The following is a 26,913-nucleotide window of genomic DNA, read 5'->3' on the forward strand; positions in this document are numbered from 1 at the left end:
ACATGTGTATAGCAAAACATGTGTTAGGGTGCATGCACACCACGTTTTTGCAATACAGTTCCCGTATCAGGTTTTTTATGAAAAACGGATTCCTCAAAACATGACTAAACTGTATTAAAACGTGTGTACAAATTTCAACCAATATACGGTTAAAAACATGCATAATGCTGGGTTCACATCATACGGTTAAAAACATGCATAATGCTGGGTTCACATCATGGGACTGCCATACAGGCCCGCATACGGCTGGGGGGGAACTAAAACTGGGCGCTGCCATATGCCGCCGTAACTCATTTCAATGAGCCGATCGGAGTCAGCGTTTCGGCGGCATACGGCAGGGATACGGGAGTGCCCAGTTTTAGTTCCCCCCCAGCGGTTTTAACCCGTATGCGGTTTTCCACCAGACCTAAAACCTAGAAAGTCCAAGTGAGTCCCAAGTGCAGCTTTCGTGCAGAAGTCTGCCAGTATTTTCTGATAACATGCTGCTTTCAGCTTGCCGTCAATTTTTACAAGATTCACAAGATTAAAGCTAACACATTATGAAAAATCAATGAGACACCCCCATGCTTCACAGTGGGGATGGGATTCTTTTTGTTATAGATCTTGTTGACCTCTCTCCAAACATAGTGCTTATGGTTGTGGAAATAAAGCTCTATTTTTGTCTTATCACTTTAAATAACAGTGTGCCAGAAACTGTGATGTATGTCAAGGTGTTGTTTGCACAAAAATGTGAGACTTTGTACCCATTTCCACCTCTGGCGGCTGTTTTTTTAAAGTGGGCATAGTGGCTGACATTTATCATTGTCTTTAGACTGTTTTTTGTGTCTAGAAAAGGCGCAAAAAAGGCACAAGCAGGGTTTATTTGCACTTTTTTGCCCCTTTTGGTTTACACATTTCTGCAGATCCACAGATTTTGGCAATACACATGATATGGAATGGTTTTATCAACTGCGCCTTTTTGTAAAAAGGCGCAAAAAAGGCTCAGCCACTGAAAAGTCTCTAAGGGTGCGTTCCCACCTGGCGTATACGCAGCGTATTTCACACTGCGCAAAATTTACGGCAGCAGCGGGAAATACGCTGCATATTACTTGCTCACTATACACACAGGGCTTTCCGGCGGCAGCCCTATGTGTGTAGTGAGTTTTGGAGGCAGGGCCGTGTGCCGGCATGACTGTGACGCGTGGCTCCGCCTCCAAAGCTCACTGCACACATAGGGCTGCCGCCGGAAAGCCCTGTGTGTATAGTGAGCAAGGAATACGCAGCGTATTTCCCGCTGCTTCCGTAAATTTTGTGCAGCCTTAAATACGCTGTGTATACGCCAGGTGGGAACGCACCCTAAAACTACACCAGCCCAGACTTAGCTTAGCTTTTTGGTGTATGTGAAGAGAGAGATTTCAGAAAATGTTTACCTGCACAAAATTTATGAAATGCTCTCTAACCATTTAATAAATTTGGTGCTCCTGCACATTACCAGCACAAAAAAAAGGTGTAGAAAAATGCTTCACTTACACCTACAATGATAAATGCCGGGCAGTATGTGTAACAGGTATGTAATCTTTTTATCAGAACCACCTGGTGATTTCTGTTATCATTATAGGAGTCAAACAGCTAAGTGATAATAAATGGCTTGTTAAAATTGACTGCCTGGGATACGGCCAGGAGCAGTCGAGCGGCAATAACACTGATCAATGCCATGCTACTGCATGGCAGTGATCAGTGTAGGAAATCAGTGTTTGCAATGTTATAGTCCCCAATGGGACTATATAGTGATAATAAATGTGATTTAACCCCTTCCCTAATAAAAGTTTTATTTTCCAATAAAAAAAAAATGTGTAAATAAAAATTTACATGTGGTAGCGCCGCATGTGTAAATGTCTGAACTATAAAAATATATTGTTATTTAAACCGCACAGTCAATGGCGTACACATAAAAATATTCCAAAGTCCAAAATAGCATATTTTTGGTCACTTTTTATACCATAACAAAAATGAATAAAACATTATCAAAAAGTCTGATCAAAACCAAAATGGTACCAATTCAGATCACGGCGAAAAACATCAGATCACGGCGCAAAAAATTAGCTCTCATACAGAAAAATAAAAAAGTTATAGAGATCAGAAGAGGACATTTTTCAACATATTAATTTTGGTGCATGTAGTTATAATTTTTTTTTGTAGTAAAATAAAATCAAACCTATATAAATTGGGTATCCTTGCGACAGTATGGATCTACAGAATATAAGGTGCAATTTTTACCGAAAACTGCACTGCATAGAAACGGAAGCCGCTAAAAATTACAAAATGGCTTTTATTTTTTTTCAATTTTGCCCTACAAATAATTTTTCTCTGATTTCGCTGTAGATTTTGTGGCGAAATTATTAATGGTATTACAAAGTAAAATTGTTGGTGCAAAGAACAAGTTTTATGATTTTTAGAAGGTGAGGAGGAAAAAGCAAAGGGAAGAGGTTAAGCATAACTTTACCTACAATACAGATGGCTACAGTATACTATTAACATTTTGTTGCATTTTTCATTTTGTCACAAGCCAGACATTGATTAATTCTTTTCATAGTCTGAGACAAGGGCACTAAAATTTCTTACTACCAACAATAGAAAACCTACTAAAAACCACCTCCTGAGGCCAAAAAAAAAAATGTTGACAGCCCTAATTATGGTTGTCAGCAACTTCTCAGCAGTGAGTCAGTGAATTGTGTCAGCAGACACACCTGGCATGTGTTAAAGAAACGTGGGCTCAGCCTGGCACAAGTTCTTATCTTAGCTTCACTTGCTGTCTCACAAGTCTGCAATTCTTCGTGTTATTTCTAGAGATGAGCTTATTTTTGAATAGTTCGATTCGGCTGATTCGACAAATTTTCACAAATCTTTTTCTTTCGGTCTGCATTAATTCGCGGTGAATTGCTTTTAAAAATGGTTATTTCTGGCCTACAGAGAGCCTCAATAGGAGTGTAGAACACTTTGCCTTGCTGTAACACGCATAGGGTGTGTGCTGGGTTAGTGAAATAATACTGTTATTCAGTATGACATGCAGATCAGAATCACTGTCGCAGAGCGGCACAATGACAGAGCCTGGAGGTGGCATCAGTATGAGGAGACCATATAGTGGCTGAATGGCACAGCATGGAGGTGGTGGCAGCATGAGGAGACCATATAGTGGCTGATTGACACAGCATGGAGGTGGCGGCACCATGAGGAGAATATATAAAAGGGAAAGTTGCCCAGTTGCCCTCGCTTCTTTCATTTTTAACAAGGCCTCTGTAAAATGAAAGAAGTGATCTGATTGGTTGCTGTGGGCAACTTTTCCTTTGCACAGGTTTTGATAAATCTCCCCCTTAGTGGCTGAATGACACAGCCTGGAGTTTGCGGCAGCATAGTGGCTGAATGACACAGCCTGGAGGTGGCGGAAGCATGAGGAGACCATATAATGGCTGAATGACGCAGCGTGAAGGAGGCGGCAGCATGAGGAGACCATATAGTGGCTGAATCCAGATCCAGCCAGGTCCAATGGCATTCACCCCCTTGTTCTAAAGGAATTAAATAATGTAATATTATGTAGACAGACCCCTATTTTTAATATTCAGGGACTCTATAGGGACAGGGACTGTTCCCCAGGACTGGTGCATGGCAAATGTGGTGCGAATATTTAAAAAGGGGTCAAAAAGTGACCTGGGAATTATAGACTTGTTAGTTTAACCTCCGTTGTATGTAAATTGTTTGAGGGTTTTCTAAGGGATGCTATTTTGGAGTATCTTGATAAAAATAAATGTATGACTCCATATCAGTATGGCTTTATGAGGGATCGGTCCTGTCAAACTAACCTGATCAGCTTTTATGAGGAGGTGAGCTCCAGACTGGACCAGGGGGAATCGCTGGATGTCGTGTATCTGGATTTTTCCAAAGCATTTGATAAAGTTCCACGTAAAAGGTTGGCGCATAAAATGAGAAGGATAGAGCTGGGAGAGAATGTGTGTAAGTGGGTAAGTAACTGGCTCAATGATAGGAAACTGGTTATTAATGGTACTTATTCTGATTGGGTGACTGTTACTAGTGCGGTACCACAGGGGTCCATCTTGGGTCCTGTCCTATTTAATATATTCATTAATGACCTTGTAGAGGGGTTGAATAGTAAAGTAGCAATCTTTGCAGATGATATTAAACTCTGTAAAGCGGTAAACACAATAGAGGACAGTGAACTGTTACAAATGGATCTGAATAGGTTGGAGGTTTGGGCTGGGAAGTGGCAGATGAGGTTCAACACTGATAAATGTAAGGTAATGCACATGGGAAAGAAAAATCCGGGCTGGGATTATGTATTAAATGGGAGAACACTTGGGACCACTGATGTGGTAAAGGACTCTTAACCTCTTCAGGACATAGGGCGTATGGATACGCCCTGAATCCCGAGTCCTTAAGGACCGAGGGCGTATCCATACGCCCGTGGGAATTCCGGCCCCCACCGCTAGCCGGTTGGGGACCGGAGCCGGATGCCTGCTGAAATCGTTCAGCAGGCATCCCGGCATATCGCCCAGGGGGGTCATTATGCCCCCCCATGTCGGCGATCGCCGCAGATCGCTGGACAATTCAGTCCAGCGATCTGCGGCGATTCCGGGTCAATCGGGTCTCCAGTGATCCGGTGACCCGGAATTACTGGCTGTTCGGGGCCGTCTCTGACGGCCCCGAACAGCCAGAGCCTGCAGGGGTGAGGTGGCACTGGTGCCACCTCACGATCGCCCTGATTCGTCGGCCGGATTACCGGCCGACCAATCAGGGCGCCTGCTGCGGGTGTCACTCCCGCACCCGCTCCGCCCCTCTTCCGGAGGACGTGAGCGGGTGCGGGAAGACGACCCCCGGTGCTGGGGACCCCGATCCCCGGCGCCCCTGTTGGGATCGGGGCCCCAGGAGCAGCTGCAGAGACGACGAGGGACTGACCTGTGCGGCGAGGATCGTTGGAGGTGAGTGACAGCCTCCTGCTGTTGCTTAGCAACAGCTCCCAGCATGCAAAAAGGGCATGCTGGGAGCTGTAGTTATGCAACAGCAGGAGGCAGACCACCACAACTCCCAGCATTCCCTTATGGGCATGCTGGGACTTATGGTTTTGCAACAGCTGGAGGCACATTCTTTCTATGTAAAAGTGTACCTTCAGCTGTTGCATAACTACAACTCCCAGCATGCCCGTTGGCTGTCGGTGACTGCTGAGAGTTGTAGTTTTGCAACAGCTGAAGGCACACTGGTTGTGAAACTCAGAGTTTTTTTTTACCTAACTCAGTGTTTCACGACCGGTGTGCCTCCAGCTGTCGCAAACTACAACTCTCAGCAGTCACCGTACACCATGCACCGTACATGCTGGGAGTTGTAGTTTTGCAACAGCTGGAGGCACACTGGTTGTGAAACACTGAGTTAGGTCACAAACTCAGTGATACATAACCAGTGTGCCTACAGTTGTTGCAAAACTGCAACTCTCAGCAGTCACCGACAGCCAACGGGCATGCTGGGAGTTGTAGTTATGCAACAGCTGGATGTCCCCCCCCCAATGTGAACGTACAGGGTACACTCACATGGGCGGAGGATTACAGTAAGTATCTGGCTGCAAATTTGAGCTGCCGCAAACTTTCTGCTGCAGCTCAAATTGCCAGCGAGAAACTACTGTGAACCCCCGCCCGTGCGACTGTACCCTAAAAACACTACACTAACACAAAAAATTAAATAAAAAGTAAAAAACACTACATAAACACATACCCCTACACAGCCCCCCTCCCCAATAAAAATGAAAAACGTCTGGTACACCACTGTTTCCAGAACGGAGCCTCCAGCTGTTGCAAAACAACTCCCAGTATTGTCGGACAGCCGTTGACTGTCCAGGCATGCTGGGAGTTTTGCAACAGCTGGAGGCACCCTGTTTGGGAATCACTGGCGTAGAATACCCCTATGTCCACCCCTATGCAATCCCTAATTTAGGCCTCAAATGCGCATGGCGCTCTCACTTTGGAGCCCTGTCGTATTTCAAGGCAACAGTTTAGGGTCACATATGGGGTATCGCCGTACTCGGGAGAAATTGTGTTACAAATTTTGGGGGGTATTTTCTGCTTTTACCCTTTTTAAAAATGTAAAATTTTTGGGAAAACAAGCATTTTAGGTAAAAAAAAAAAAAAAATTTTACATATGCAAAAGTCGTGAAACACCTGTGGGGTATAAAGGTTCACTTAACCCCTTGTTACGTTCCCCGAGGGGTCTAGTTTCCAAAATGGTATGCCATGTGTTTTTTTTTTGCTATCCTGGCACCATAGGGGCTTCCTAAATGCGGCATGCCCCCAGAGCAAAATTTGCGTTCAAAAAGCCAAATGTGACTCCTTCTCTTCTGAGACCTGTAGTGCGCCAGCAGAGCACTTTTCACCCCCATATGGGGTGTTTTCTGAATCGGGAGAAATTGGGCTTCAAATTTTTAGGGTATTTTCTGCTATTACCCTTTTTAAAAATAAATTTTTTTGCGGAAAACAAGCATTTTAGGTAAAATTTTTTTTTTTTTTTTTACATTTGCAAAAGTCGTGAAACACCTGTGGGGTATTAAGGTTCACTTTATCCCATGTTACATTCCCCGAGGGGTCTAGTTTCCAAAATGGTATGCCATGTGTTTTTTTTTTGCTGTTCTGGCACCATAAGGGCTTCCTAAAGGTAACATGCCCCCCAAAAACCATTTCAGAAAAACGTACTCTCCAAAATCCCCTTGTCGCTCCTTCCCTTCTGAGCCCTCTACTGCGCCCGCCGAACACTTTACATAGACATATGAGGTATGTGCTTACTCGAGAGAAATTGGGCTACAAATACAAGTAAAAATTTTGTCCTTTTACCCCTTGTAAAAATTCAAAAATTGGGTCTACAAGAACATGTGAGTGTAAAAAATGAAGATTGTGAATTTTCTCCTTCACTTTGCTGCTATTCGTGTGAAACACCTAAAGGGTTAAAACGCTGACTGAATGTCATTTTGAATACTTTAGGGGGTGTAGTTTTTATAATGGGGTCATTTATGGGGTATTTCTAATATGAAGACCCTTCAAATCCACTTCAAACCTGAACTGGTCCCTGAAAAATACTGAGTTTGAAAATTTTGTGAAAAATCGGAAAATTGCTGCTGACCGTTGAAGCCCTCTGGTGTCTTCCAAAAGTAAAAACTCATCAATTTTATGATGCAAACATAAAGTAGACATATTGTATATGTGAACAAAAAAAAAATGTATTCGTAATATCCATTTTCCTTACAAGCAGAAAGCTTCAAAGTTAGAAAAATGCTAAATTTTCAAATTTTTCATCAAATTTACGGATTTTTCACCAAGAAAGGATGCAAGTATCGACAAAAATTTACCACTATGTTAAAGTAGAATATGTCACGAAAAAACAATCTCGGAATCAGAATGATAACTAAAAGTATTCCAGAGTTATTAATGTTTAAAGTAACAGTGGTCAGATGTGCAAAAAACGCTCCGGTCCTTAAGGCCAAAATGGGCTCCGTCCTGAAGGGGTTAAGGGTACTCCCGTGGAAAACTTTTTTTTTTTTTTTTTTAATCAACTGGTGCCAGAAAGTTAAACAGATTTGTAAATTACTTCTATAAAAAATCCTAAGCCTTAAAGTACTTTTTAGGTGCTGTATATTACAAAGCAAAAGTTTTTCTTTTTGGATTTCTCTCATGTCACAACAACAGTGCTCTCTGCTGACCTCTGCTGTCCATTTTAGGAATTTTCCAGAGCAGCATATGTTTGCTATGGAGATTTTCTCCTGCTCTGGACAGTTCCTAAAATGGACAGCAGAGGTCAGCAGAGAGCACTGTGCCATAAGAGAAATCCCAAGAGAAAAACATTTCCACTGTAGTATACAGCCCCTAAAAAGTACTGGAAGGAATAAGACTAATCTGTTTAACTTTTTGGCACCAGCTGATCTAAACAAAAAAAGTTTTCCAAGTTTTACCCCTTTAACAGTAAATTAAGCTGTAGTGACCAGTGTCTTGCAGCTGCTCCCAAGGCATAGATGCCCATGACAAATATAATAAGATATATAAGAAATAATTCTACCGCTGTACAAATCCCTAGTCAGACCACACATGGAATACTGTGTACAGTACTGGGCAGCAGTGTACAAGATAGATATAGTTGAGCTGGAGAGGGTTCAAAGATGGGCAACCAGGGTAATACGGGGAATGGGAGGACTACAGTACCCAGAAAGATTATCAGAATTAGGGTTATTTAGTTTAGAAAAAAGAAGGCTTAGGGGCGACCTAATAACTATGTATAAATATATCAGGGGACCTTACAGAGATGTCTCCCATGATCCATTTATGCCCAGGACTGTATCTATAACAAGGGGGCATCCCTCTATGTCTAGAGGAAAGAAGGTTTCTACACCAGCACAGACGGGGTTCTTTACTGTAAGAGCAGTGAGACTGTGGAATTTTCTGGTGAACTCTGTAAAAGAGTTCAAAAAGGGGCTGGATGCATTTTAACGCTGGTTATGTATACTAAATTTATAGGGACAGAACGTTGATTCAGGGATTTATTCCGACTGCCATATCTGAAGTCGGGAAGGAATTTTTACCTCGAGTATGAGGGTATTTTGCCTTCCTCTGGATCAACTCAGTAGGGACTCATTAGGGATATAGGTTGAACTTGATGGTCTTTTTTCAACCTTATGAACTATGTTAAGATGTTACTATGTTAATGACACAGCCTGCAGTTGGCGGCAGCATAAGGAGACCATATAGTGGCTGAATGACACAGCGTGGAGGTGGCGGCAGCATGAAGAGACCATATAGTGCCAGAATGACACAGTGTGAAGGTGGCAGCAGCATGAGGAAACCATATAGTGGCTGAATGACACAGCGTGTAGGTGGAGGCAGTATGAAGAGACCAAATAGTGCCTGAATGACACAGTGTGGAGGTGGTGACAGCACGAGGAGATTATATAGTGGCTAAATGACACAGCCTGGAGTTGGCGACAGCATGAGGAGATCATATAGTGGCTGAATGGCACAGCGTGGAGGTGGCGGCAGCATGAGGAGACCATATAGTGACTGAATGACACAGCATGGAAGTGGCGGCAGCATGAGGAGAACATATAGTGGCTGAATGACACAACGTGGAGGTGGTAGCAGCATGAGGACACCATATAGTGGCTGAATGACACAGCATGGAGATGATGGCAGCATGAGGAGACCACAGTGACTGAATGACACAGCCTGGAGTTAGCGACAGCATATAGTGACTAAATGACACAACCTGGAGTTTGCGGCAGCATGAGGAGACCATATAGGGGCTTAATGACATAGCCTGGAGTTGTCGGCAGCATTAGGAGAACATATATTGGCTGATTGACACAGCGTGGAGATGGCAGCAGCATGAGGAGACCATATAGTGACTGAATGACCCAGCCTGGAGTTGGTGGCAGCATGAGGAGACCATATAGTGGCTGAATGACACAGCATGGAGGTGGCGGCAGCATGAGGAGATCACATAGTGACTGAATGACATAGCCCGGAGTTGGTGGCAGCATACAGTGGCTGAATGACACAGCCTGGAGTTTACGGCAGCATTAGGAGACCATATAGTGGCTTAATGACACAGCCTGGAGTTGGTGTCAGCATGAGGAGAACATATAGTGGCTGAATGACACAGCCTGGAGGTGGCTGAAGCATGAGGGGACAACATAGTGGCTGCATGACATAGCCTGGAGTTGGCAGCAGCATGAGGAGACCATATAGTGGCTTAATGACACAGCCTGGAGTTGGCGGCAGCATGAGGAGAACATATAGTGGCTGAATGACACAGACTGGAGTTGGCGGAAGCATGAGGAGACCACATAGTGGCTGAATGACACAGCCTGGAGTTGGCAGCAGCATGAGGAGACCACATAGAGGCTGAATGACATGGCCTGGAGTTGGCAGCAGCATATATTGGCTGAATGACACAGCCTGGAGTTTGCGGCAGCATGAAGAGACCATATAGTGGCTTAATGACACAGCCTGGAGTTGGCGGCAGCATGAGGAGACCACTTAGTGGCTGAATGACACAGCCTGGAGTTAGCGGAAGCATGAGGAGACCATATAGTGGCTGAATGACACAGCCTGGAGTTTGAGGCAGCATGAGGAGAACATATGGTGGCAGTATGAGACTGCTTGGAGCTGGCATCAGCATGAACAGAACATATGGTGACAGAATGAGACAGCCTGGAGGTGGCAGCAGCAGCATAAGGAGTCCTGAAAGTGACCTGGTGACAGAGTTGATGCTGTGGGTGGCAGTACCAGTACCCGGTGACGAAGGTGGGTGAAAAAAGGAGAACTTGGCATCAGATGTGTGGCATCAGACAGTTGGCAGGATCAGAATAGTAGCTGAGGCAGGTAGTCAGAAGAAAATGGTCACTTTTGTAAAGTTGTTAGTGTGCACAAGTAAGTATTGAGGATATGCATTACATAAAACTTAACTTTTAATAATCTGCTTAGTATGAAATATATACCCCAAAATTTATTTTTTAAATCAAACAAAAGGAAAGTTGTGCCAAAAACACCATTTGCCACCTACACCACCAAGTATTGATGTGATGCAAAGACCTCTAAAAGGTGGAAGGAAACGTATGGTCCATTGTAATCGGTGGGGTTAAAAACTTCCCCTATAGGGCCCTACTCTCGCATTATTAATTCCCTTCTTGGCAAGTGTTACTCACCCTAAAAAGGGTGGCCCCACAAAGTAAACTCTCTCTATTTCTACCTAAAAACCCTGGGAAATTGCAGTGTTTGTAAGGGGAAATAGGGAGAGGTTCCTGTGTGGGGCCACCCTTTTTAGGGCGAGTAACACTTGCCAAGAAGGGAATTAATAATGCAAGAGTAGGGCCTTACAGGGGAAGTTTTCACCCCCCCCCCCCACCGCTTACAATGAACCATACGTTGTTCCCCTCCACCCTTTAGAGATCTTTGCATCACATAAATACTTGGTGGTTGTCACGATTCGGCTTCCAGGTAGTGGATCCTCTGTGTCAGCGAGGGATTGGCGTGGACCGTGCTAGTGGACCGGTTCTAAGAGGCTACTGGTGTTCACCAGAGCCCGCCGCAAAGCGGGATGGTCTTGCTGCGGCAGTAGCAACCAGGTCGTATCCACTAGCAACGGCTCTACCTCGCTGACTGCTGAGAAGGCGTGGGACAGAAGGACTAGGCAGAGGCAAGGTCAGACGTAGCAGAAGGTCGGGGGCAGGCGGCAAGGTTCGTAGTCAAGATGGATAGCAAGGGTTCAGGTAACACAGGCTTTGGACACACTAAACGCTTTCACTGGCACAAGGCAACAAGATCCGGCAGGGGAGTGCAGGGGCAGTGATCAGATATAGTCTGGGAGCAGGTGGGAGCCAATTAAGCTAATTGGGCCAGGCACCAATCATTGGTGCACTGGCCCTTTAAGTCTCAGAGAGCTGGCGCGCGCGCGCGCCCTAGAGAGCGGAGCCGCGCGCGCCAGCACATGACAGCAGGGGACCGGGACGGGTAAGTGACCTGGGATGCGATTCGCGAGCGGGCGCGTCCCACTGTGTGAATCGCATCCCCGACGGCCATGACAGTGCAGCGCTCCCGGTCAGCGGGACCGACCGGGGCGCTGCGGGGAGAGAGACGCCGTGAGCGCTCCGGGGAGGAGCGGGGACCCGGAGCGCTAGGCGTAACAGTACCCCCCCCCTTAGGTCTCCCCTTTTCTTTGTCCGGTAACTGCCTCCCCTGGGATGAGGACACCGGGAAAGAATGGAGGGTTTCCTCAACGGCAGGCAGCACAGCAGGAGTGGGAATGGGGAGGGAGGGCAGAGGGCGAAGCCTGGCACGGGGCAGTGTGACACCAGGACGGGGGCCATGAGGAGGCACTGAGGCTTGCCTGACGGGACTGGGAGGGGGGGAGAGGCACTTCCTATGGCAGGCAGAGTCCCAGTTCTTGATCTCCCCGGTGGTCCAATCAAGGGTGGGAGAATGAAGCCGGAGCCATGGCAGACCGAGGAGGACCTCAGAGGTACAGTTGGGAAGGACGAATAACTCAATCCTTTCGTGGTGGGGTCCAATAGACATCAGGAGGGGTTCTGTGCGGTAACGCACGGTGCAATCCAATCTGACTCCGTTGACCGCGGAAATGTAGAGCGGCTTGACGAGACGGGTCACCGGGATGCTGAATTTATTCACAAACGACTCCAAAATAAAATTCCCAGAGGCACCAGAGTCCAAGCAGGCCACGGCTGAGAGGGAGGAGTTGGCTGAAGGAGAAATCCGCACGGGCACCGTGAGACGTGGAGAAGCAGACTTAGAACCAAGAGACGCCACACCCACGTGAGCTGGGTGCGTGCGTGCGTTTCCCAGACGTGGAGGACGGATAGGGCAATCCACCAAGAAATGCTCGGTACTGGCACAGTAAAGACAGAGATTTTCTTCCCTACGGCGATTCCTCTCTTCCTGGGTCAGGCGAGACCGATCCACTTGCATGGCCTCCTCGGCGGGAGGCCCAGGCGTAGATTGCAACGGATACTGTGGGAGAGGTGCCCAGAGATCTAAGTCTTTTTCCTGGCGGAGCTCTTGGTGTCGCTCAGAAAAACGCATGTCAATGCGGGTAGCCAAATGGATGAGTTCTTGCAGGTTGGCAGGAATCTCTCGTGCGGCCAGCACATCCTTGATGCGACTGGATAGGCCTTTTTTAAAGGTCGCGCAGAGAGCCTCGTTATTCCATGATAACTCGGAAGCAAGAGTACGAAATTGGATGGCGTACTCGCCCACTGAAGAATTACCCTGGACCAGGTTCAACAGGGCAGTCTCGGCAGAAGAAGCTCGGGCTGGCTCCTCGAAGACACTCCGGACTTCAGCGAAGAAGGACTGGACTGTGGCTGTGGCAGGATCATTGAGGTCCCAGAGCGGTGTGGCCCAAGACAAGGCCTTTCCTGAAAGAAGGCTTACTACGAACGCCACCTTAGACCGTTCTGTAGGAAACAAGTCCGACAACATCTCCATATGCAGGGAACACTGAGACAAAAATCCACGGCAGAGTTTAGAGTCCCCATCAAATTTGTCCGGCAGGGACAAGCGGAGGCTAGGAGCGGCCACTCGCTGCGGAGGAGGTGCAGGAGCTGGCGGAGGAGATGGTTGCTGCTGTAGCAGAGGCAGAAGTTGCTGTAACGTGGCGGTCAACTGCGACAGCTGCTGTCCTTGTTGGGCAATTTGCTGCGATTGCTGAGCGACCACCGTGGTAAGGTCAGCGAGACTTGGCAGCGGCACCTCAGCGGGATCCATGGCCGGATCTACTGTCACGATTCGGCTTCCAGGTAGTGGATCCTCTGTGTCAGCGAGGGATTGGCGTGGACCGTGCTAGTGGACCGGTTCTAAGAGGCTACTGGTGTTCACCAGAGCCCGCCGCAAAGCGGGATGGTCTTGCTGCGGCAGTAGCAACCAGGTCGTATCCACTAGCAACGGCTCTACCTCGCTGACTGCTGAGAAGGCGTGGGACAGAAGGACTAGGCAGAGGCAAGGTCAGACGTAGCAGAAGGTCGGGGGCAGGCGGCAAGGTTCGTAGTCAAGATGGATAGCAAGGGTTCAGGTAACACAGGCTTTGGACACACTAAACGCTTTCACTGGCACAAGGCAACAAGATCCGGCAGGGGAGTGCAGGGGCAGTGATCAGATATAGTCTGGGAGCAGGTGGGAGCCAATTAAGCTAATTGGGCCAGGCACCAATCATTGGTGCACTGGCCCTTTAAGTCTCAGAGAGCTGGCGCGCGCGCGCCCTAGAGAGCGGAGCCGCGCGCGCCAGCACATGACAGCAGGGGACCGGGACGGGTAAGTGACCTGGGATGCGATTCGCGAGCGGGCGCGTCCCGCTGTGCGAATCGCATCCCCGACGGCCATGACAGTGCAGCGCTCCCGGTCAGCGGGACCGACCGGGGCGCTGCGGGGAGAGAGACGCCGTGAGCGCTCCGGGGAGGAGCGGGGACCCGGAGCGCTAGGCGTAACAGTGGTGTAGGTGGCACATGGTGTTGTTGGATTTAAATTTTTTTTGGGGTACATACATTTTATCCTAAGAAAAGTTAAGTTTTAGCTAATGCATATCTTCAATACTTACTTGTGGTCTGATGCCGAGAAATGTTTGTAACTGGGGAGCAGCACCTTAAAATATGTTTTGCCATATCCATATTTGTGAAGTGTTGGTGTGGCACCATGGTCAATCTACTCTGATGCATCAGGCATTGGTGGGTGGAAATCCTGGCTTAGCCATGCCTGATTCATCTTCACAAAGGTCAGTCTCTCCACATTTTTTTGTGGACAGACGAGTTCTCCTTGGGGTTACTATGGCCCCTGCCACACTAATCACCCACTCTGATGGCACACTACTGGCCGGGCAGGACAGCTTTTCCAGGGCAAACTCTGCTAGTTGCAGCCACTAATCAAGTTTGGCTGCCCAGAAGTCCAGCGGATCTTCAAGGTGTGTTGGCATGGGCATGTCAAGGTATGCCACCACCTGCTGGTTCAGGCTCTGCTCCAGGTCTACCTGCTGCTGATGAGTTGCTTCACTATGCGGGTGAAGAAAGCTACTCATCAGCGACTGTAGACTCAGGCTGCTACTGATGGAGCTGGTACTGCTCCTGCCACCCCACCCCTCCCCAGCAGCAATGGCAGTGGAAGGAGAGCACAGAGCACCCCCCTGAGTCAGACCTGCGAGAGGCATCAGCCAACTGACTACATAGTATGTCTCTGTAGTAGGTCAGTTTGTCCTCCCTCTCCAATAAGGTGGAGAGCCAGAAGTTATCCCGCTGCCGAATGGAGACAATTCAGCGGTCACTACACAAGCGAGCATGCATTGCGCCATTTGTGCAAGTGACTCGGAGGGAATCCCTGCCTCCATCTCCACTGCATACTGCCACGGTGTGTCTTGGTGCTCCAGCTGCTCCTCCTCTCCTGTCAGATGACTAGAAAAAAAAAAACATCTCGCGAAACCTAAACTGTTCTTCACTGTACCCCTCTCCCTCCTCCTCCAGTTCAGCCCAGCAAGGCTCATGTGGCCATGAGATGTAGGTGCCATGTCTCCAGTGCCCTGACCAGCCATTGTTTCCAACACGTGTTGTAGGAAATGAAGCAGTGGAATGACGTTGTTAATCCCATAATCCTGGCGACTGACTAATAATGTGGCTTCCCCAAAAGGCCTGAGCAAACGGCAGGTGTCACGTATGAGCTGCCTCTGGTTGACATTGAAGCTCTGTTCGTATAGTCAGTCCAACATATGGAGGGCGGAATTCCAACGTGTGGAAACAGCACAGATCAGACTATGTTGGGGGATGCCGTTCTGACGCTGCAGCTCAAGGAGGGTGTCCTTTGCAGTGTACGAGTGACTGAAGTGGATGGAAAGTTTCCTTCCCATTGTTAGGATGTCTTGCAGAGGGGGGGGGGGGAACACTTCAGGAACTGCTTGACAACCAGATTGAACACGTGTGCCATGCAGGACACATGTCTCAGGCTTCCTTGTCCCAGCGCAGACAAGATGTTCTTCCCGTTGTTGGTCACCATGGTTCCCATTTCCAGTTTTCGTGGAGTAAGCCATGATTCAATTTCTTGATGAATGACTTTTAGCAGTTCCTCCCCTGTGTGACTCAGTTCACCAAGGCAAACCATGTGAAGAACAGCATGACACCACCGTGCCCTGTACACATGCTGGAGGGGCACTGAGACTTGTCCGTGCAATGGAGGCTGAGGACACGGTGGAGGAAGAGGAGGCAGAGTCCCACACTGTCACAGGACCAATGGCCTGAGAGCGTGGAGGCGGAAGAGGCATTACCTGTCCAAGTTGCTCTTGTAGCTCTGCAGGAACCACATTCACCCATTGGGCCGTAAAGGACTTGTATTGTCCCTGACCTACCGTACACTTTGGTACACACCGACAGGCTCAAGGACTGGCCCACCTTCTGTTCCACAAAATTGTGCAGGGCTGGTACTGCCTTCCTTTCAAGAAATGACGGCTTGGGACTCTCCACCTCGGCTGGGCACAAACCATCAGTTCACTGAAAGGTGCAGAGTCCACCACCTGAAAAGGGAGGGACTGCAACACCAGCAACTTGGACAGAAGCACCGTTGGATGAGTGGGCGCATACTGTTGTCCCTTAGACATGGCTTCGCCAATGGATTGCTGGCGGAAGTAGGAGGAGCAGGAGCATCTGGAGCGGCATAAGATGGGTTTGACACACAGTTCCCTTCAGCTGAGGTCGTAGAGCCTTGACTGGCTGAAACAGGGAGCGGCGTGCCACTGGGTGATGCAGCAGGCTGGACCACCACATCGGAGCTAAGGTTCTCCCAGGCCTCTTTGTCGTGACGCTGAATATGTTGACGCAGGGCCGTGGTGCCAACATTGGGACTCTGGCCATGCTTTATCTTCTGCCGACACATCTTGCATATGGCCATGTTAACCTCCTCTGGATGCTTGATTAAAAAAAATGCCACGCTGCCAAGTAGCTGATTTTCCCACTAAGGGCTACTGCCACTGACTCCAGGAACTCCTATTTCACTACCTCCCGGGAAGGTAGGCTGCAGCGAAGCAGGTGGTCTACTCCAGGCACGTTTGGCTCCAGACTTTCCACTTCTGCCACCATGCTGACTGCCAACCATGCTACCACCTTGCTGGCTCAGCTGCTGCCTCAAGGGAAACCTGCAATCCTCTTCTCCTGATGATAATGAAGCCCCTTCTGCACCCGGTGCTCCCAAGTGCGATCGGCTTCATCATCATTGTGTCTGCACGTCACTGATGCCCTCCTCAGGTTCCTCAACAGTGTCTGAATGGAGGAGCCTGAATGCTCGCAACACCACCTCCCACACCACTCTCCTCATCACTACTTCAGGGGTGTGGAAATTTTATAAAAAACTACTTGTCCACGGGACTAAAATGGAGCAAAATCTACTTGTCCCTCATGACGATCCACTTGTCCCGGCCAATTTTCGCTTTTACGCTCTCGTTTTTTCCTCCTCGCCCTATAATAGCCATAACTACCTACCATAATGACACCTTTTAATTTTTCAATAACATATTCTCCGAACCAAAAAAATATATAAATATATATTAAGGGAAGTGAAATTGAAATAGTAAAAGATAATTTTGCAGATTTGGTGGTTTTTCTTTTCTGCGCCATTTACCTTGTGGTCAGATAACATGTTAGTTTTATACTTTAGGCGCCTGATTACAGTAATACCAGATTTGTATCGTTTACGTCATGTTTTACTAATTCTGGACTTTTTGTAATTTTTTTTAATTGCCATTTTTTAACCCCTGCAGCTTTATTTTTTTTCTGCATACCAGGCTGTATGAGGGCTCATTTTTTGCGCCATAATCAGTTTTTTGTATCGGTACCATTTTGGTATTGATCTGGCTTTTTAATCGCTTTTTAACTTTTTTTTTCTGGGATATTATAAAAATTTCAAATTTGTGGTTTGGTATTTACATTTACCATACGGGATACATAATGTCATATTTTCATAGGTTGTACAATTACGCACGAAGCGATACCAAATATGTTTATTTTTATTATGTTTGCATGTTTTTATATAGGAAAAGGGGGTGATTTGAACTTTTAAGATGGAAGGGGTTAATGCAGCGGTCTTCAAACTGTGGCCCTCCAGATGTTGCAAAACTACAACTCCCAGCATGCCCGGACAGCCAACGGCTGTCCTGGCATGCTGGGATTTGTAGTTTTGTAACATATGGAGGGGCACAGTTTGAAGACCACTGGGTTAATATGTGTCTTTCAAACTTTTATTAAAACTTTTATTTATTATTATTTTTTTGACACTTTATTAGACTTATGAGGAATCATTCGATTCCTCAGACAGATGAATAGATTCTATTGAACTCTATTAATCTGTGTGCTCTGTGATCCATTGATAGAGCCTGGTCCAGCCAGGATCTATCAATGACAGAGCTGGGACTAGAGGAAGCAGAGGTAAGCCCTTCGGCTACCTCCATAATGGATCTCCCCCCTGCGATCACGCTGCGGGGGGGCGATCCACCCCACTAGCCCACCAGGGAGCGTTCACATCTCCCTTTAGACGCTGCTGTCAGCTTTTACAGCGGCGATCTAAAGGGTTAATAGCCAGCCGCGGTGATCGCCGCATGCTGTCTATTAGCGGCGGCCCCCGGCTACTGAGAACAGCCGGGGGCTGCAGAGTATGGAGCGGGCAGGAATCCCGAGCCCGCTCCATACATACTGCAGAGCGCCGCATACAGTCTCCCCGTGCAGACGTGCGGGGAGCGAAGGCAGAGGACGCAGGTCTGCACGGGAAGAAATAAGCCACGCCCCCTCATCTCCCCCCGCATGTCTGCAGAGCAGGGGAGAGAAGACAAATACTGTACACAGCTTCTCATCTCCCCTGCTCTGCTTCTGAGGACAAAGGCTGCAGAGTATGGAGAGGGCAGGAGTCGGGAGCCGCTCCATACAGACTGCAGATCCGCCGCACTTGTCAGGTCCGGCCCTGCTTGCCCGAAGCCGGGCTAAGGGCCGGACAAATTCACCTGCCCGGCGCCCAAAACTGCTAGTCCCGGGCGTCGGGCGATAGAAATTCCACATCCCTGTACTTGCCTGCCTAGTGGAGGAAGCTGTGGATGTCTCCTCCCCTTCTTGGCTGGGCAGTAGCTGCTGACTGTCCTCTAGATCGTCCTCATAGGGTTGGGCGTTATACCGGTTCATACCGAATACCGAAATTTTTGTGCTGCACGATATGAATTTTAACCCATACCGCAATACCGGTTTGGCCCCTCAGCCCAGCGCTGCACTGTCCCCACAATGGGGAACTAATCATATGTGGCCCGTGAGCCCTGTTCTGCCCCCCCCCCAATTATCAGCGAGCGCTGTTCTGCCCTCCACAATTATCCGTGCTGTGCTGTCCCCATCGGGGTACTATTCACATGTCACCCGCGAACGCTGTTCTGCTCCCCCCAATTAATTATCAGCCCAGCGCTGCACTACCCCCATCGGGGTAAATACTCGCATGTCACCCGCAAGCACTGCCCTCCTCTTCCTCCTGTTTGTTGCAGCCGCCGGCGCTGACACTCTATACTGTGCGGTATCCCTATGCCGGGGCTGCAAAAAATAAACAAAATAAACTTTAACTCACCTTCCGTTGGTCCGGTACCAGCCTCATCTGCTTCTTGGGGACGGGAACAACGGACAGCTGTCAGCCTATCACTGGCCGCAGCGATGTTCCGCCTTGGCCGGTGATAGGCTGAGCGCACTGTCATGTAAGAAGCCGGCCAGAGCTTCTTACATGACAGTGGGCTCAGCCTATCACCGGCCGAGGTGGAACATCGCTGCGGTCGGTGATAGGCTGACGGCTGTCCGACGTTCCTGTCCCCAGCGTAAGGCCGACATAAGAACATCCGTTAGTTTAGTTTGTTTACCTTTTGCAGCCCGGGCATAGGGATACCACACAGTATAGAGTGTCAGTGCCTGCTGCTGCAACAAATAGGACGAGGAGGGCAGCGCTTGCGTGTGACATGTGAGTATTTACCCCGATGGGGGCAGCGCTGGGCTGATAATTAATTTGGGGAGGAGGAGGAAATACCGTTATATACCGTGGAACTGCCAAAAGTTACAAAAATACCGTGATACACACATTTGGTCATACCGCCCAGGCCTATGTCCTCACTAAATAGTGGAGCTGAACCCACAGCATAAGATACTTCTGTGGGGGAGGGAACAGCATAGGACAGAGGCAATGGGAGGACAGAGACTGCTCCCGGGCCATGCCAACTGAGGGTTGTGTCTGAGGAACCCACCAACTGTTGACTGGGGGTGTCAGATGTAACTTCTGATGAAGTAGATGACCGTGTTAACCAATTGATGACAGCTGATGGGTTGCTGGTTGAGACACGACCGCTAGCTGATACTGGGAGCTCAGGCCTCTCTCTGCAACTCCTGCTGCCACTCGCCCCTAGTCTGCTGTTACCTCTGCCTTATGAATTTAGGGCTCTGCCACTCCTTTGTGCACGTCCTGGCACTTCTCTACCTGACATACTTAGTGCATATATAAGGGGAGTGCAATACGCTCCACTACACTTAAAACAGTATTTGTGTACAACACCAGCCGGTGTGTACTTTTGGCTGGCAATTAACAGTATCTAGGCCCTTAAGACTTTAACAGGAACAAAATAGTACACCACTTAGATGTACGTATTTAGTATGCACTTATGATGGGAGGACAATGCACACCAGTACTTAAAAAAGTATTTGTGTACAACATCAGCAGTATATACCAGTGCTGCAGCACACAGTCGCTGTGTACTACACCCAAAATTGCTCAATCTCACTCCCTTCCCTATCAGTGCTTCTAGGCAGGATTCGGGCTTGAGGTGAATCGCTGCTGTTCTGTGCAAAACACTGTGCAACACACTGCTCTCTGTCCCTCTCTGTAATAGAATGCTGTAGTGACTGGGAGGTGAATCGTTGCTGTAAAAAATGTTTTCCTGCGCAACACACACTGCTCTCTGTCCCTCTCTCTGTGCAACAGAACGCTGATGTGACTGGAAGGTGAATCGCAGCTGGAAAACTGCTTTTCTGTGCAAAACACAGCGTTGTCGGTCCCTATCTATCTCTCTGCAATAAAAGGCTAAAGTGACTGGCCGCAAGATGGCTGCCGATTATATAGGGCTGTGACATCACAGGGGTCGCTGGCTGCTCATAGGCTGCATGCTACATGTGATTCAGGGTCATACCGCCTACCCTTTTTACTGCCTTCACAGGATTCCTTGCCCCATGTCCTCACATGTGGATCCACCATTTTAGATGCCCTGGAGCCTGGACTGCACTAAATGGAGTTTAATGAAGCAATTCGAATCAGGGCAATATTTGCATTAGTTGCACATCGAATTTTTCCTGAAATGGTAACGAATTTGGCTTCGTCAGATTTGATTTGCTCATCCCTAGTTATTTCAATAGATCTTACCTGTTTGAAGGATTATATTGCATCTTCCATTTTAACTCACTAGTGCTAACAAACATTATACAAACCAACTTTCTTAAATAAAGTTGTTCCTTATTTATTATCTCTATACAGTCCAAACGCATAACTAGTTTATCAGGTTTAACCCCTCAAGTAAACAACCCCTTTTGGCCTTGAGGACACAGGAAAGTTTCATTTTTGCATTATTTTTAACCTCTTGCGCTCGGTCCTGGTTTATAAGGCGTGGTCACGCTGTGAGCCGCGTCATACCGGGTTGGTCCCGGCGGCTAATGACAGCCGGGACCCTGGGCTAATTGATCGTTGTGCCGCGTGCTATTAACCCTTTAGATGCGGCGTTCAAAGTTGATCGCCTCGTCTAAAATGAAAATAAAAGCTTCCCGGCAGCTCAGTCGGGCTGATTGGGACCATCACGGTGAAATCGCAATGTTCCGATCAGCTAGAACGCGAGCGGAGGTCCCCTTACCTGCCTCCGTCACATCCGATCGGCAATTGCTCCAAGTATGAAATCCAGGCTTGAGCAATCGACCGCCGATAACACTGATCTTTGCCGTGTCAATGCACGGCAATGATCTGTGTATGAGATCGGCATGTTCAGTGTAATAACCACTAGGGGGGGCTATAACACTGCAAAAAAAGAAGTGTGAAAAAAAAGGTAAAGGGGTTATCCACCATAAGATGATTTTAGTACGTACCTGGCGGACAGTAATGGACATGCTTAGGAAGGATCTGCACTTGTCTCGGGGCTTAATGGCTATGTTGTGGGATTACCATAATACTGTGGCTCGATTTTTGTGAACTGGTATTTTCTGTTTGACTTTTCTTTTTTTTTTACAACAAATCCCACAATTCCATTTTCTTCCCTCCCACAAATCAGCCACCCCACCCATTGAATCATAAATGAGCTGCATCCAATCAAAAGACCCGTGGTTTTCAATCAGGGTGCCTACAGCTTTTGTATTAGTTACAGATTGATCTCTCTCCCACCAAGAAATCGCTCCACCCATTGAAGAAGACAGGCTCCCTGTCATCAGCTGACTAGTGAGGTCAGGTCTTGGCCGCATTGCAACCCGGGAAAAATCTGAGACAACAGTCATTTTGTATGCTGGTAAAAATATTGGGGTGAAAATCACAGAAGAATTGTGAGAAAACCGTCACACACAGGTACAGACACTATATTATGAACTACACTAACTTTACAGCCCCTGTAGCATAGTCAAATAAAAAAAATCCTGGAATACCCCTTTAATAAAGATCATTTAACCCCTTCCCTAATAAAAGTAAGAATCACCCCTTTTTCCCCATTTAAAAAAAAAAAAAAATGTGTAAATGAAAATAAAAATAAACATATGAGGTATCGCCGCGTGCGGAAATATCCAAAATATAAAAATATATCATTAATTAAACCACACGGTCAAAGTCCAAAATAGCGTATTTTTGGTCACTTTTTATTTCATGAAAAAATTAATAAAAAGCGAACAAAAAGTCCGATCAATATAAAAATGGAACCAATAAAAACTTCAAATCATGGCACAAAAAATGAGCCCTCATACTGTCCCGTACGTGGAATAATAAAAAACTTATAGGGGGTCAGAAGATGACAATTTTAAACGTATTTTCCTGCATGTAGTTATTTTTTTTTAGAAGTACCGTATATACTCGAGTATAAGCCGACCCGAGTATAAGCCGAGACCCCTAATTTCAACCCAAAATCCCAGGAAAAGTTATTGACTCGAGTATAAGCCTAGGGTGGGAAATACATCATCCCCCCTGTCATCATCCAGACCCGTCATTAACATCCTCATCATCATCACCGCCTGTCATCATCCCACACATCCCCCCTTCATCATCCCCTTGTCATCATCCCACACATCCCCTTATCATCCCACACATCCCCCCTTCATCATCCCCTTGTCATCATCCCACACATCCCCCCTTCATCATCCCCTTATCATCCCACACATCCCCTTATCCCACACATCCCCCCTTCATCATCCCCTTGTCATCATCCCACACATCCCCTTATCCCACACATCCCCCCTTCATCATCCCCTTGTCATCATCCCACACATCCCCCCTTCATCATCCCCTTGTAATCATCCCACACCCCCCCCCTTCATCATCCCCACCCCCCTTCATCATCCCCACACCCCCCCCCCCCTTTCATCATCGGCTGTCCGGGCTTGCTGGGAGTTGTAGTTTTGAAACCTCCGGAGGTCCGCAGGTTGAAGACCACTGCGGCCTTCAACATGCGGACCTCCAGAGGTTTCAAAACTACAACTCCCAGCAAGCCCGGGCAGCCATCGGCTGTCCGGGCTTGCTGGGAGTTGTAGTTTTGAAACCTCCGGAGGTCCGCAGGTTGAAGACCACTGCGGCCTTCAACATGCGGACCTCCAGAGGTTTCAAAACTACAACTCCCAGCAAGCCCGGGCAGCCATCGGCTGTCCGGGCTTGCTGGGAGTTGTAGTTTTGAAACCTCCGGAGGTCCGCAGGTTGAAGACCACTGCGGCCTTCAACATGCGGACCTCCAGAGGTTTCAAAACTACAACTCCCAGCAAGCCCGGGCAGCCATCGGCTGTCCGGGCTTGCTGGGAGTTGTAGTTTTGAAACCTCCGGAGGTCCGCAGGTTGAAAACCACTGCGGCCTTCAACATCATCCAGCCCCCTCTCACCCCCTTTAGTTCTGAGTACTCACCTCCGCTCGGCGCTGGTCCGGTCCTGCAGGGCTGTCCGGTAAGGAGGTGGTCCGGTGAGGAGGTGGTCCGGGCTGCTATCTTCACCGGGGGCGCCTCTTCTCCGCGCTTCCGGCCCGGAATAGAGCCGTTGCCTTGACAGCGACGTATCTGCGTCGTTGTCAAGGCAACGTGACTATTCTGAGGCCGGGCCCGAAGCGCTTAGAAGAGGCCTCCCCGGTGAAGATAGCAGCCCGGACCACCTCCTCACCGGACCACCTCCTTACCGGACAGCCCTGCAGGACCGGACCAGCGCCGAGCGGAGGTGAGTACTCAGAACTAAAGGGGGTGAGAGGGGGCTGGATGATGTTGAAGGCCGCAGTGGTCTTCAACCTGCGGACCTCCGGAGGTTTCAAAACTACAACTCCCAGCAAGCCCGGACAGCCGATGGCTGCCCGGGCTTGCTGGGAGTTGTAGTTTTGAAACCTCTGGAGGTCCGCAGGTTGAAGACCACTGCGGGTGGGGGAGTTCACTCGAGTATAAGCCGAGGGGGGTGTTTTCAGCACGAAAAATCGTGCTGAAAAACTCGGCCTATACTCGAGTATATACGGTAATACAAAATCAAACCTATATAAGTAGGGTATCATTTTAACCGTATGGACCTACAGAATAAAGATAAGATGTAATTTTGAACCGAAAAATGCACTGCGTAGAAACGGAAGCCTCCAACATTTACAAAATTGAATTTTTTCTTCAATTTTGCCACACAATGAATTTTTTTTCCACTTCGCCGTGGATATTTTGGTAAAATGACTAATATCACTGCAAAGTAGAATTGGTGGTGCAAAAAATAAGTCATCACATGGAATTTTAGGTGCAAAATTGAAAGCATTATGATTTTTAGAAAGTGATGAGGAAAAAATGAAAATGCAAAAACTGAAAAACCCGTGGTCCTTAACCCCTTAAGGACCAAGTCCATTTTCACCTTAAGGACCAGAGCGTTTTTTGCACATCTGACCACTGTCACTTTAAGCATTAATAACTCTGGGATGCTTTTACTTATGAATTTGATTACGAGATTGTTTTTTCGTGACATATTCTACTTTAACATAGAAGTAAAATTTCGCCGATACTTGCATCATTTCTTGGTGAAAAATTCCAAAGTTTCATAAAATTTTTAGCAATTTTCGAACTTTGAAACTCTTTGCTTATGAGTTTGTTACTTAACTCAGTGTTTCCCAAAAAGGGTGCCTCCAGTTGTTGAAAAACTACAACTCCCTGCATGTCCAGACCGCCGAAAGACATGTTGGGAGTTAGTTTTGCAATATCTGGAGGGTCACAGTTTGGTGACCACTGTGCAGTGGTGTCCAAGCTGTAGCCCTCCAGATGTTGCAAAACTTCAACTCCAAGCATGCCCAGACTGTCCAGGCATGCTTGGAGTTGTAGTTCTGCAACATCTGAAGGGCCATATGTTACAGAACTACAACTTCCAGCATGCCTGGACTGTCTGGGCATGCTGGGAGTTGTAGTTTTGCAACATCTGCACAGTGGTCTCCAAACTGCGGGCCTCCAGATGTTGCAAAACTACAACTGCCAGCATGGCCAGAAAGCCTTTGGCTGTCTGGGCTTGCTGGGAGTTGTAGTTTGGCAACTCCTGGAATGCAGCAGTGAAGATCACTTACCGCTGATCTTCACTGCTGCGTCCGCCGCTGCCTCCGCCGGTCCAACGCTGTCGGTCCGGATACCGCCGCGGGTCCCGACACGATTGCGGGTCCCGGGACATGATCGCTGGTCCAGGGGCCATCCGCCATTTTCCCCCCGCTCTGTCCCGACATCCAGGGGCAAGGCAGAGCGGGGATTTCACCTCTAACCTCCCACCCCCCTCCTGCCATTGGTCGCTAGTCCTAACGACCAATGGCAGGGGTTTAGTAGCGAGGTGGCAGCTGCACTCAGGATGGATTGGAGCGGTCTCTGACTGCTCCGATCATCCCTATTTTCCCGGCGATCGGGTCACCAGAGACCCGATCAGCCCGGAACCACGCCCGGAAGTCATTGTCATTAGTCAGTGACTGACTGACTAATGACAACGATCTGCAGCAGGGGACCAGTCTGATTGGTCCCTTGCTGCATAGTGTCATCGGTCAGCTGTCCAGCTGAGATGACGTTTTTATCACCATGCCAACGGACATGGTGATAGAAAATGTATTGGACGTGTATACACGTCCATTTGCGTTAAGTCACAGAAAAAATGGACATGTATACACGTCCATTTGCGGGAAGGGGTTAAGGGGTTAAGAGACATAACTCTTGCAGAACCAGTTGCGATCAAACTTAATTGCATTACCCTCAATAATTTGAGAATTTTAATGTTTTTGCTATTTGAGCAACTTTAAGGCAAATTTAGATAAAACAGGCATTGAATGTGACATTGCCCCAGAGGGTTGTAAATTTTTCACTTAAATGGAAGAGCAAGAGTTTTAAATATTTGGGGATTCAGATCCCATCAGATTTACAAATGTTATATGAATTGAATTACCTCCCACTGAATAGGAAGACTATGGCGGACCTAAAGTCTTTTCAGAATAAATACCTGACATGGTTATGTCGTATGAATACTATCAAAATGGATATTTTACCCTGATTCCTTTATGTGTTTCAGACAATTCCAATTGCTATTCCAATAAAATACTTTAGATCGTTGCAGCGGGCCCTTTCTCTCCTTATATAAAAAGGGGACGAATTTTTATACCATGAGGCAGCAGTACTTAAAGGTATTTTGGATTGGACGCATGGAGATAGCCCAAATGGCTGGATGGTAGTGGAGGCCTCTGTGTCACCTGGAGAGCTGGAATTAGCCCCATGGCTGACTATTGCAGACAGGATGAAAATAGAGGGCTGGTCATATCTGGTGGGACAGGCATTCATAATCTGGGATAAATGGATTAACAAATATGGGATTTCACTACGTCCAGGCATAATGACGCCAATTTTTGGGAATCTTTCATTTCCTCCGGGGGAGAATGCTAAAAGATTTCTGATTTGGGATAGACAATGTAAACCACGTATAAAAGAGTTCTTAAAGGGGTTCTGCGCTGCCCTGCCTTTCGGAGCTCTGCACGCAGCGTCTGGAAGTTCATTACTCCGAACTCTGTGTGCGGGCTTCCGTGTTCGCGGACGCCGGGCGTGATGTCCCGCCCGCCCCCTCTACCAAAGTCTATGACGCGAACACAGAAGCCCGCACACAGTATTCGG

The 26,913-nt window shown here is 47.9% G+C and overlaps 1 protein-coding gene across 4 annotated transcripts in view; it reads right to left on the reverse strand.

Moving 5' to 3' along the window:
- Positions 1-26,913, reverse strand: part of METTL24 (methyltransferase like 24) — a 140,427-nt gene that overhangs the window by 30,686 nt on the left and 82,828 nt on the right. The window lies entirely within an intron of this gene.

This window comes from Hyla sarda, chromosome 3 (assembly GCF_029499605.1).
Source record: "Hyla sarda isolate aHylSar1 chromosome 3, aHylSar1.hap1, whole genome shotgun sequence".
Lineage (NCBI taxonomy): Eukaryota > Metazoa > Chordata > Amphibia > Anura > Hylidae > Hyla > Hyla sarda.